Source organism: Beta vulgaris, chromosome 9 (assembly GCF_026745355.1).
Source record: "Beta vulgaris subsp. vulgaris cultivar EL10 chromosome 9, EL10.2, whole genome shotgun sequence".
Lineage (NCBI taxonomy): Eukaryota > Viridiplantae > Streptophyta > Magnoliopsida > Caryophyllales > Amaranthaceae > Beta > Beta vulgaris.
In genome coordinates this window covers 33,027,367-33,038,334 of record NC_079210.1, presented here as the reverse complement: position 1 = coordinate 33,038,334, position 10,968 = coordinate 33,027,367, and the positions used below count along the sequence as shown (strand labels likewise).

Genomic DNA, 10,968 nt, shown 5'->3' with positions numbered 1-10,968 from the left:
AGACGAACAAGGAGGACGAGCGAGGAAGACAGACGGGTATCTCGTCTGTAAAATGTTGCTGCGTGGTGTTGCTGCTGCCGGAGATTATTTTTGTCGTGCATTTGTGGACGTGAGAGAGAAGGAGGATAACGGAGGGGGGCGAGAGAGAAGGAGGAGAAGGGAGGAGGGTGATAGAGGAGGAGAAGAGACGTGAGAGATGAGAGAGAATGAGGGATAGAAAATTGCATTATGAGAACCCGAACTAGCTCGCTTAAATTTTGAAGCCCGCGAATTCATTTCATTTTTTTTCAAAAAAAAGCCTATAAAGGGCGGCGGTTTTTAAAAAACGCAGCCCATTATTACTTATAGAAAAACCGCAACCCTTTATTACTTATATGGATGCGGTTTTAAAAAAACCACATCCCTTTATTACTTATAGGGCTGCAGTTTTTAAAAAACCGCAGCCCTTCTTAGTGAAGGGCTGCGGTTTTCTTTCAAAACGCAGCCCTATAAGTAATTAAAGAAGGGCTGCGTTTTAAAGAAAACGCAACCCTTCCAGCGCATCCCTTCCTTTTTTAATCCCCTATTGATAAGTTCTTTAAATGTCTCTATTTTAATGTCAAATTTAGTTAATTGTATGCCGGAAAAGAACAAGGCTAAATTTACAAGAATTTTCTCTCTTCTGCTCAGAATATTTTCTCTTATAAAATTACTCATTTATTGCTAACCTTTCCCTCAAGAAGGAGGTCTAATCTGTGAGTATAAGGGTCCATTATAGTGGTATCAGAGTAATGGCACCCACATCAACCCAACGAGTTGATCAGTTGGAAGAACAAATGGTCGGAATTCGTAACACCATCGCAGAAGAAGTGTCTTCTGCGGTTGGCGTAGCGGCAGGGAGGATGCAAGACACGATAGCCACCTAACTCTCAACGAGTTTGGAGATTATCACAAAAAAATTCACAGAGGACCTTAATGCCATATCTGTAAGGCTTGAAGGAAAGATTAACCGGAATGATGGAGAGGTTGGAGTCGGGTCAACTCCAGTTTCATGAGGAAGTAAGGGCGTCGATCGAGGCGATTCGAGAAAGGCTACATATGGGTCCTCGAGTTTCAGAACCGGAGGATGGGATGAGTGGTCTGAATGGGTTGGGAGGCGGAGGTAACCTTGACAGAAACCCCAGATTCTAGGACCAAGGAGGAGGGTTCCGGGGAAGTAACAATCGCGACAGGGGTGGTTCGAACAGTGGAAACAGGAAGTATAGGAAACTTGACATGCCAATCTTTGAGGGAAATAACCCAGATGGGTGGGTCTTTCGAGCGGAGAGGTACTTCCCTTTCTATAATCTGATGGAGGAAAAAATGCTAGAGGCGGCGGTGGTGGGAATAGATGGAGATGCTCTCTTGTGGTATCAATGGGAGTATCGTCGCCAGCCGATTCAGAGATGGGAGGAACTGAAGGCCTTAATGTTAAGAAGATTTCGACCATCTAACGCAGGTAAGCTACATGAACAATGGTTGGGGGTCCGACAAACCGACATAGTGGCGGACTACAGGATATCCTTTATCGAGTTAGCGGCACCATTAAAAAATGTATCGGAGGACATGGCCTTAGGAATTTTTCTGAATGGGCTGAGAGGGGATATTAAAACTGAGTTAAGGGTCCAAAACCCTGGGGATGTGGACCAGGCCATGGCCCTGGCCATACGGGGGAAGACAGGATCAGGGCAGGATTCGCTTCTAGGCCCAAGCCCAACCACGCCACTAAGCCTTATTCTACTAACCCAAGCCCAAACACTTACCCCCACCTATCAATCACATCCCAAAACCAGAACTACCAATCCCCAAACTCACAACAACTATCCTACCCAAACCGAGCCACTCCATGCAACCCAGTTCCCAGAACCCAAAACCCCAACCATTCCACCAGAGCCATAAGTAGATTGACGGACCAAGAATTATGTACTGGTGTGACAACAAATGGTCGGCCAACTACCGATGTAGGCGGCGCGAACTCAGTGTCATGGTGACCATGGAAGGAGAAGATGAAGAGGAGGAAAACGAAGGAGTGGAGGAAGATAGTGGCGAGCCACCGGTGGACATAACACCACTAGAGATCTCTCTCAACTCGGTGGTGGGGATGTCGAACCCGAAAACAATGAAGATGTTGGGCACGATTAACGGGGAACAAGTAGTGGTGATGGTTGACCTAGGAGCGACCCATAATTTCCTATCCTTGGCAACCCTGGAACGACTAAGGATACCCTTACACTCCACTAAGGGATTCGGTGTTTCTCTCGGAAATGGGGAGGCGGTTCAAGGGGGTCGGAGAACGCAATGGAGTAACATTAGAGGTGCAAGGAGTCAAGATTTGTGAAGATTTTTTGCCCCTCAATCTAGGTAATTCGGATGTCATCCTAGGCATCCAATGGTTAGAACTATTAGGTGACATGATGACTAATTGGAAGCAACAGTGGATGAAGTTCAAATGGGGAGAGAAAATGGAATAGCTTAAAGGGGACCCCCCGTCCTTGGCCCGTTCGCAGATTTCATTGAACGCTATGTTTCGGGCCTTACAGAAGGAAAAGCTAGGGCTATGGGTTGAGCTGAATCACAGAGCAGAGAACCAGGTGAACACGGAGGAACGGATTGAGGTGGTTGCTCCCCCATATTTGCAGACCACTGTAAACTGCTACGAGAAGGTTTTTCACTTTCCGAAGGGACTGCCACCACGAAGGGCAGAGAGCACGCAATTTTGCTCAAACAAGGTCAGGACCTGGTGTTTGTCCGACCCTATCGCATCGACGCTATCATACACCCTTCCATAAGCCCATTTTATAGCCCAGTCTTACTCGTGAAGAAAAAAGATGGATCCTGGAGTTTTGGTGTGGACTGTCGGGCTCTTAACTGGGCAACGGTGCCCGATAAATACCCAATTCCCGTCATCGATGAACTACTGGATGAGTTACATGGCTCACGCATCATCAAATCCGGGTCAAGGAGACGGATATTTCAAAGACAGCTATTCGAAATCATGAAGGACACTATGAGTTTCTAGTAATCCCCTTCGGGCTTACCAACACTCCGGTCACCTTCCAATCTCTTATGAACGAGGTATTCAAACCTTATTTACGCAAATTGATACTTGTCTTTTTTAATGACATTCTTTTGTATAGTACGGATGAATCTTCCCACCGGGACCATCTTGCTACTGTTTTGGGGACTTTGGCACGCCATGAGCTGTATGCAAATGGTGATAAGTGTGAATTTGGGAAGGAAAAAGTGGCATATCTTGGTCACATCATTTCGGCGGGGGGCGTGGCCATGGACATGAAAAAAGTCTAAGCCATGTTGGATTAGCCAGCACCGCGTAATCTGAGGGAACTCCGTGGGTTTTTGGGTCGCACCGGTTACTACTGTAAATTCGTAGCAAATTACGCAAAGGTTGCCTTACCACTCACTGCTCAACTGAAGAAGGATAGTTTCAGTTGGCGGAATAGGCGAGCCTGGCATTCGAAGCGCTTAAGCAAGCCATGGTGACAGCTCCGGTACTGGCAATGCCAGATTTTCGCTGCGAGTTTATAATCGAAACTGACGCTTCAGGACATGGTTTGGGAGCGGTGTTACTCCAAAAACAGCACCCAATTGCATTTTACAGTCACACTTTGGGACCTTGGGCAAGGCTTAAATCGATCTACAAAAAAGAATTAATGGTGATTGTCTTGGCGGTCCAAAAGTGGCGCCATTATTTGTTGGGGAGAAAATTCGTGATTCAAACCGATCAAAGGAGCTTAAAGTTCATCATGGAACAACGGGTCGTGGGAACTGAATAGCAACATTGGGTGGGAAAGTTGATGTGATTTTAGTTTGATATCCAATACATCCCCAGGGCTTCAAATCGAGTGGCGGATGCTCTATCTAGGAAGAGGAATTTTGATATTGAGTTGGGATTGATTGATACGGTCTGTGGAATGCCTTAGGCACAAATCCAGCATCACATTTCCCAAGATGACTTCATGCAACAACTCATTAAGGGAATTCAGGAAGAGGAACAACAACCACATGGGTTTGAGCTTGTGGAGGGGCGCTTGTTGTATAAGGGGCGTATTATGGTACCATCTAAATCCCCTATCACTCATGTCTTGCTCAGAGAATATCATGACTCCCCCCTTGGAGGACATGCAGGAGAACTCAAAACATACCTTAGATTAGCCATCGAGTGGTACTGGGTGGGCATGCGTAAGGATATCTCTAAATACATACATGCTTGCGCCACTTGTCGGAAACAAAAGGCCTTGAATACCAGCCCAGCTGGACTCCTACAACCACTGTCCATACCCACCCAAGTGTAAGATGAGAGTACTATGGACTTCATTGAAGGCCTACCATGTTCACAAGGTATGGATATAGTCTTGATTATGGTAGATCATCTCACCAAGTATGCCTACTTTGTGGCCCTGCGCCACCCATTCACGGCCAGCACTATAGTTGCCACATTCGTCAAGGAAATAGTGAGGCTTCATAGGTTCCCAAGCTCCATTGTCTCAGACCGAGATAAAATCTTCCTAAGCACATTTTTGAAGGAATTGTTTCGCCTCCAAGGGACACAATTGAACCGCTCCACCGCATACCACCCTCAAAGTGATGGACAATCTGAGATTGTCAACAAGTGTCTTGAGACATATCTTCGATGTTTCATTAATGAACAGCCTCACCAGTGGACTAAATTTAGCTTGCACAGAGTTGTCCAACAATACATCCCCACAAATTTTAACATCCATGACTTCCTTCATGGCCTTGTATGGGAGGGAACCACCACCTCTAATTCGAGTAGGAAGAGGGCAAACCCTGGTGGACTCCTTAGATAAGCAGTTGCAGACCATAGATTCAATTAGGGATGAACTAAGGATGCATCTCTTACGAGCACAACAAAGGCAGAATCAATGGGCTGATTTAAGACGCTCGGAGGAGAGTTTTGAGGTGAGGGACTTGGTGCTGCTCAAGCTCCAACCATACTGCCAGAATTCACAAGCTAAAAGAAAATTCAAAAAACTTGCTCCTTATTTCTACGGGCCTTACAAGGTACTACAAAGGGTTGGGCTCGTGGCTTATAAACTGCAACTTCCTCCCTAGGCCAAACTCCACCTGGTTTTCCATGTATCTCAATTAAAACGCATCAAGGGACCTGTCACTTCCATATCCCATCTACCCTTGAAACTCACTGCTGACTTAAAACTACCCACTGCTCCTGACCAAGTCTTGGGGACCAGAGGGACTGCACCACTGGAGATACTCATTCAATGCAAAAATCAGCCCTAAGGAAGAAGCTACATGGGAGGACTTTGACACTTCACCACCAATTTCCTGAGTTTCACCTTGAGGACAAGGTGAATCTATGGGCGGCGGGTAATATAATAGATCCTACTAGTGGGCCAGCTGAATTAAGGCCACCAGTGAGATTCACCTATTCTAGGCTCCACGTCAACAGAAGGACACCTGGGCTGGTACATGATGTCATTACAAGGACAACCCGATGGCAAGAGCAGAGGGGAGTGCAATCATTGGCACGATCATTAAGGAAGGAGCAGGGAAACTTCCTAAAAGGGAGAGAAGTACTAGTACAGTAGTATAAACAGAAGAATAGGGAATTAAGGGAGGGTATCCAAAAAAATTTCTATTTTATATTAATCAAGGAAGGTGGGGTTACTCGAAAACCTCTTATGTGTAGCATTTCTTTTTGTTCATCAGTAATACAAGAATTCACTATCTTCTGCTCATAATATTTTCTCTTATAAAATTACTCATTTATTGCTAACCTTTCCCTTAAGAAGGAGGTTTAGTCTATGAGTGTAAGGGTCCATTACACAATGGCGTCATATAAGCACTTTGTTATGTCAAGTAAAGCAACAACCTCTCTATTTTCCACAACTAGTAGATGTCTAAATCTTCCTGCAAAATAATATACAAGATCATGTAAAAGTACTGATATATGTGGATGACGAAAAAAGATCGAAATATAGACAAAATCAAACAAAATTAAGGAACTTTAAGTCAAATGATTTGATATAAGAACCATGTAAAATATTAGCAGAAATATAAAATGGAATCTTGATAAATCATCCCTATCCAATATCATTAAGAAACTCATTCTCAATTCATATTAGTCGTTTGGATTCCTTATATTCTAACTCTAACATCACTAAATCTCTTTTATTTAACATAATCTATAGTTCAGTCTTTTTATGTATGCTCCTTTACTTTAGTATACTGTCTTTTGATGACGCAAAGTTCTAAGAAGACGGGATATATTCGAAAATAGAATGTAGTATGAGGAGTATCATCACCTTGAACCATTTTTTGCTTAGCTTCCATAACTAAAGTGTCACAAAGAACAAAACCATGATTTTTGGTCATCACTTTGAAACAGGTGTCTCTTCAAGATTTAATTCTCGAGCTATTACTCTTATAGCAATATCCTTAATCCAAAATAAGATTGTTTAAAGTAGAATCCTATAATTTACATGCAAAATGAAAAGAAAATAGAAGGACCCTCCTATTTTATTAGATAATTCCATGAAAAAGAAAATGATAGCTAACCTTGTCAGTAAGAATCCCAAAGTAAAGCATTGGAATAAGTTAGCAATAAGGCATCTACTCTGCGAGCAGCCATTATGTGACAAGCATCATAGATATTTGTGCTGTCCGAAACTGTAAGAGCCCTTGACAGTCGCAATCGCTTCACTGCTCCTTCTCCAGTTAATCCCTTTACATAAAATATCGACAATGAGGACCAATAATTTCCAAAATGTGCTCATGGTTAAGCACTTCCCGGAAAGTGCTTGTTGCATTCGGAAACTAAATTCATCATGTGTCAACCTAGAATCTTCTTAGCAAAATCTTAGAAATATAAAGCTTAAACAAATTCATAGTCAAAGAATAGTTATGAGCAACCATTGTTCATACAGACATAAAATGCACATATTTTGTAGCTACATATATGCTAACTGTAGAACATATTTATATATTTGACAATTGAATGCAACAAACCCTAGGAGGCAAAAGAACAGAAAAGTGGTTGATACAATCATTTCACTTTATGTTCTTTAGGGAGTCCATATCAAGGGATGAACAGTTTTGCAATGTAGATTGAGCAATGTTCTGCTTCAGCATTTTTCTTGCTAACATAAAATCCTCTTAAGCATAAACAAAACACACTATCCATATTCTACAAGCATAAACAAGATACAGTTTAGGATCTCACATGAAAGGAAAATCCCATATTAATCAAATAAAGGATGATATTGGAGTTCATTGTGACAACAAAGCAAAGCACAAACAGACACTTCAGATTTATTAACTTCTAGTTCATGTAATGCATACAAGTTTTGAAACAAGTAGTGATAGTGGGTGGCAATAATTATGGAGAAAAATGCTATAAACGCAAAGCAACAAACGGAATAGGAAAAAAAAACTCTTTGGACTCAGGTCCACGTCTGTGTCCAAATCCATGCACATATCTAAGTTCTCTTCTCTATCTAACTTTCACTCCAACTCTATCACAATTCACACCAAGTCAGCAACCATGTATCATTGTAGGAGGTAGGTTAAGGGTCAAGTATCCATCTTGCAATTAAATCAAAGGTTGGCTTCTATGAGGTTTCTTTGACCATTAATCGTGCATGGGAATTTAGAACTAGGCAGAAAAAATTAGGACCACTACTACATGTCGTGCTTCGAACATATCTACAACTATTGATCCTATCATGTCCTCATGACTATGGTCCATAATAATAGATCAATATCACTGTATACTAGCCCATATAAAATCTCTAAGACAAAGTACATTTGCTTGCCGACAATAATGTAAAGTTCACGCAACCTGAGACACAAGCTAACAAGTCTTCATGAACAACAACGTCCAACAACTATGCATCATTTATCCATATCAACAACAACGACTCCAGCAAGACTTCCCTCAGTGCAGTTTTAGTGCGACTAGTACCAATATATACAGTAATTACAAACAAAAGCATAGCTGGTACAAGGGTCTGTTATAATTTACCATATCATCTATCGAGAAGCCTTGCTTCTGCCCAAGTGATCAAAGTTCTAGAGTAAATGGATGTTTGTATTACAGGGAAGGAATAGGTAAAACCAAGTTCCCATTCTCTACCAGAATAATGTTGAAACTCTGGATCTTCTTGGGCGATAAACTTTGCGACCTCACTAGCAATACAACCCAAAAGATATTGTCATCGATAGTTATCGGTGAACATAAATCAGTCTAACAAATAAGAACTATCAAAGTGTGCCACACAACAAATCACATGTAGCACACAAATTTTCAAAGTTACGATCACAAAATCAATCGATTAGGAAATTGAAATTCAGAATGCTAGGCTCAACAAATTAGCATAATTCTTACCGATAAACTGATTCAGAGTAATCAAACACAAAGATCAAAATTGGCAAGAAATCAAAACCAATTGAATCATCATTTCTTCCTAGCTTTTCCTCCCATTTCTTTTAATGATTTTTGGATGCAGTTTTGTAGAAATCGAATATGTTACTAAGTGACAGATAAGATTTTTTCCACTAGTGATGGATTTAGAAAGTCATGGAGAGCTTGTCTTGACTCTATTATATTATAGTTGACTTTTACTTTGATAGTTGAATTTTGACTTTGTGTTAGTTTGACTTTGGTTTGACTTTTGGAGTTGGCTTTTAGTTAACTAAGGCTTTTTTTTCAAAGTTATTTATTATCATCATTTTCGCTACGAAATTTTGAATAAGCCGATATATTATTACACGAGCGATAATGCTTTGATGATTCTATATGTTTTATATATATTGAAAAGATATTTTGAAAAATAGAGAATTGTCGAGGTGGTACAATATATTACCAGAAAAAGATGGAAATTTTACCTTACAAAGATCTAAAGCCAAAACGAAACAAGTAAAACAAGAAGCAAAATGAGAATCACATTTTCCATTTCTTAATTTCATAGTAACAACATCAATATGACAATGAAACCCTAAAATTCAAGAAATAACTAAAACCTAGAAATTGGAAACTCCGAAAAATTACCTCTCTAAATGTACTTCGAGCTTCAAGGGAGAACTTTGAATCTCGTCCAAGCTTCAAATTGAGGACAAAATTGCTAGTTTGCTAAAGTAGGTCGAGCTTCTTGGAATCATGTTCGAGCTTTCAATGGAAGACAAAATTGTGAGCTTTTGCTACAGTTTATTGTATATATGTATGTCGAAGAAGCACAATAATTTTTTTGGATTAATTAACGAATTGCTAACTAAGATCTATATCAAACTCTTATTGTTTTAATATTGGTCTTTATTGTTGTGGTGCTCGATCCTTTATACAAATTGGATTATGTTGAATGGATGTTGTCTGAGGTGTATGGTCCTCATGGATTATTTTAAGAAAGTCGCATGGTACTTGATGTTATGATTTTATATAGAGTTTTTCTCCCCTATTTATATGCCAAAAGTTGTGGTTATGGTGCTCTTAGGAGCCATTTGGTACTAACTCTCTCCATCTAGTTGTGGTTTGCTGTTTTGTATTAGATTGTAGGTTTTGGGGAGCTATTACCTACTTTATATGATTGCACACTGGATTAGAGAGGTTGGACGCTGAGTTTCAAGATTCCGACGATGCTTTCCGGGACTTTGAGCAAAGAAAGAACAAGGAACGCGCATAACCTGACCGGCTCGAAAGGATCGGGCGGCCCAGCCTGATCGGGCGAAGAAGCAGGTTCCATGTTTCTGTTGCGGGTCCGATCGGGCGTCGGACGCCCAGTCGTGATTCGGTCTTCCGCCCGATGGGGCGACCTGGCCCGACGTCGGGCGCCCCTGCCAGCTGCTGCGTAATACTATGTTAACAGGCCGCCCGATGTCATCGGGCGCCCGTGGATTTTCGGCCCTTTCCTCTGCTTTGGAGCCCGATTCCATCGGACATCTCTGGCCCCATCGGGCGACTAACGACACGCATTTTTTAATGAATACGGGCCCATTTTTCGAGACTTTTGGTTATTGTTTTAGGGCTTGTATAAATAGGAAAATCAAAATTATTAGAATCATCTTGGTTTTTATTATTAGTTTTATCTAGATAGGATTTCAAGTACCTTAATTTTAGTGCTTTGTGATTTCAATTCAAGATCAAACCTTTTGCTTATTCATAGTTCAATATAATTCGGTAATCTTTCTTCATTATTTCTTTGTTATTTCTTCCATTGTTAATTAGATTATTTTCTTAGTTATTTGCCATGTTTCAAAGTATGAGTTTTTATATGATTTTGTTATTGTTTTCATGATTATGAGTGAGTAGTCCTATATCTAGAATTGTGGAGATCTGTGTATGCAACGAGGGATTGATAGATTAGTTTGATTATCTTGTATTTCAACTGTTTCCTTTGATTGATTTTTCATGCTAGAATTATAAGTTAGGTCTGATATATATTCCTATTGTTGCAATAATGAATCTACTTCGAGAGGGGAGATACTGTATAGGCTTTCAATTATTTGGCAAAGTGACCCTTGACTATGCGAGAGCGGCTGGGTGATCTTTGAGGGAGGAATGTTCGAGAGAAATTACATGTCCCTGACAGTTGACTTACTAGGTGGTTATTATTTATCCCTGATTTCCGAATTGTATGCATAGTGATCCATGATTCTAGTCTTTATTAATATATTTACACCTTCATATTAGTTCTGCTATTGTTTAGTTTAGTAACACACTCTTCATCTGATTTCGTTAGTGTAATATTAGAGTTCAGATACAATAATATAACTTCTCCCTGTGGATTCGATCCTGACTCCCTGACTACTAGTTAGTGGACCTTAGGTTATTTTTATTAGGTATACGACTTTAGCCTATCAAATTTTGGCGCCGTTGCCGGGGAGAGGTTTATTTTATTTTGTCGAATTTATAATTTAACTAACCTCTACTCTGAAGAACACCTGTTCTTTGGAGCA

At 40.7% G+C, this 10,968-nt stretch overlaps 1 long non-coding RNA gene across 1 annotated transcript; it reads right to left on the bottom strand.

Annotated features, from left to right (window-relative positions):
• Nucleotides 1-5,724: 5,724 nt before the first annotated feature.
• On the bottom strand, nucleotides 5,725-10,545 carry LOC125493421 (uncharacterized). The gene is made up of 4 exons (XR_007269979.2): nucleotides 9,068-10,545; nucleotides 8,042-8,205; nucleotides 6,577-6,742; nucleotides 5,725-5,928 (listed from the first exon to the last, which is right to left on the bottom strand). It is a non-coding gene; the product is annotated as an uncharacterized LOC125493421 (long non-coding RNA).
• Nucleotides 10,546-10,968: the final 423 nt, after the last annotated feature.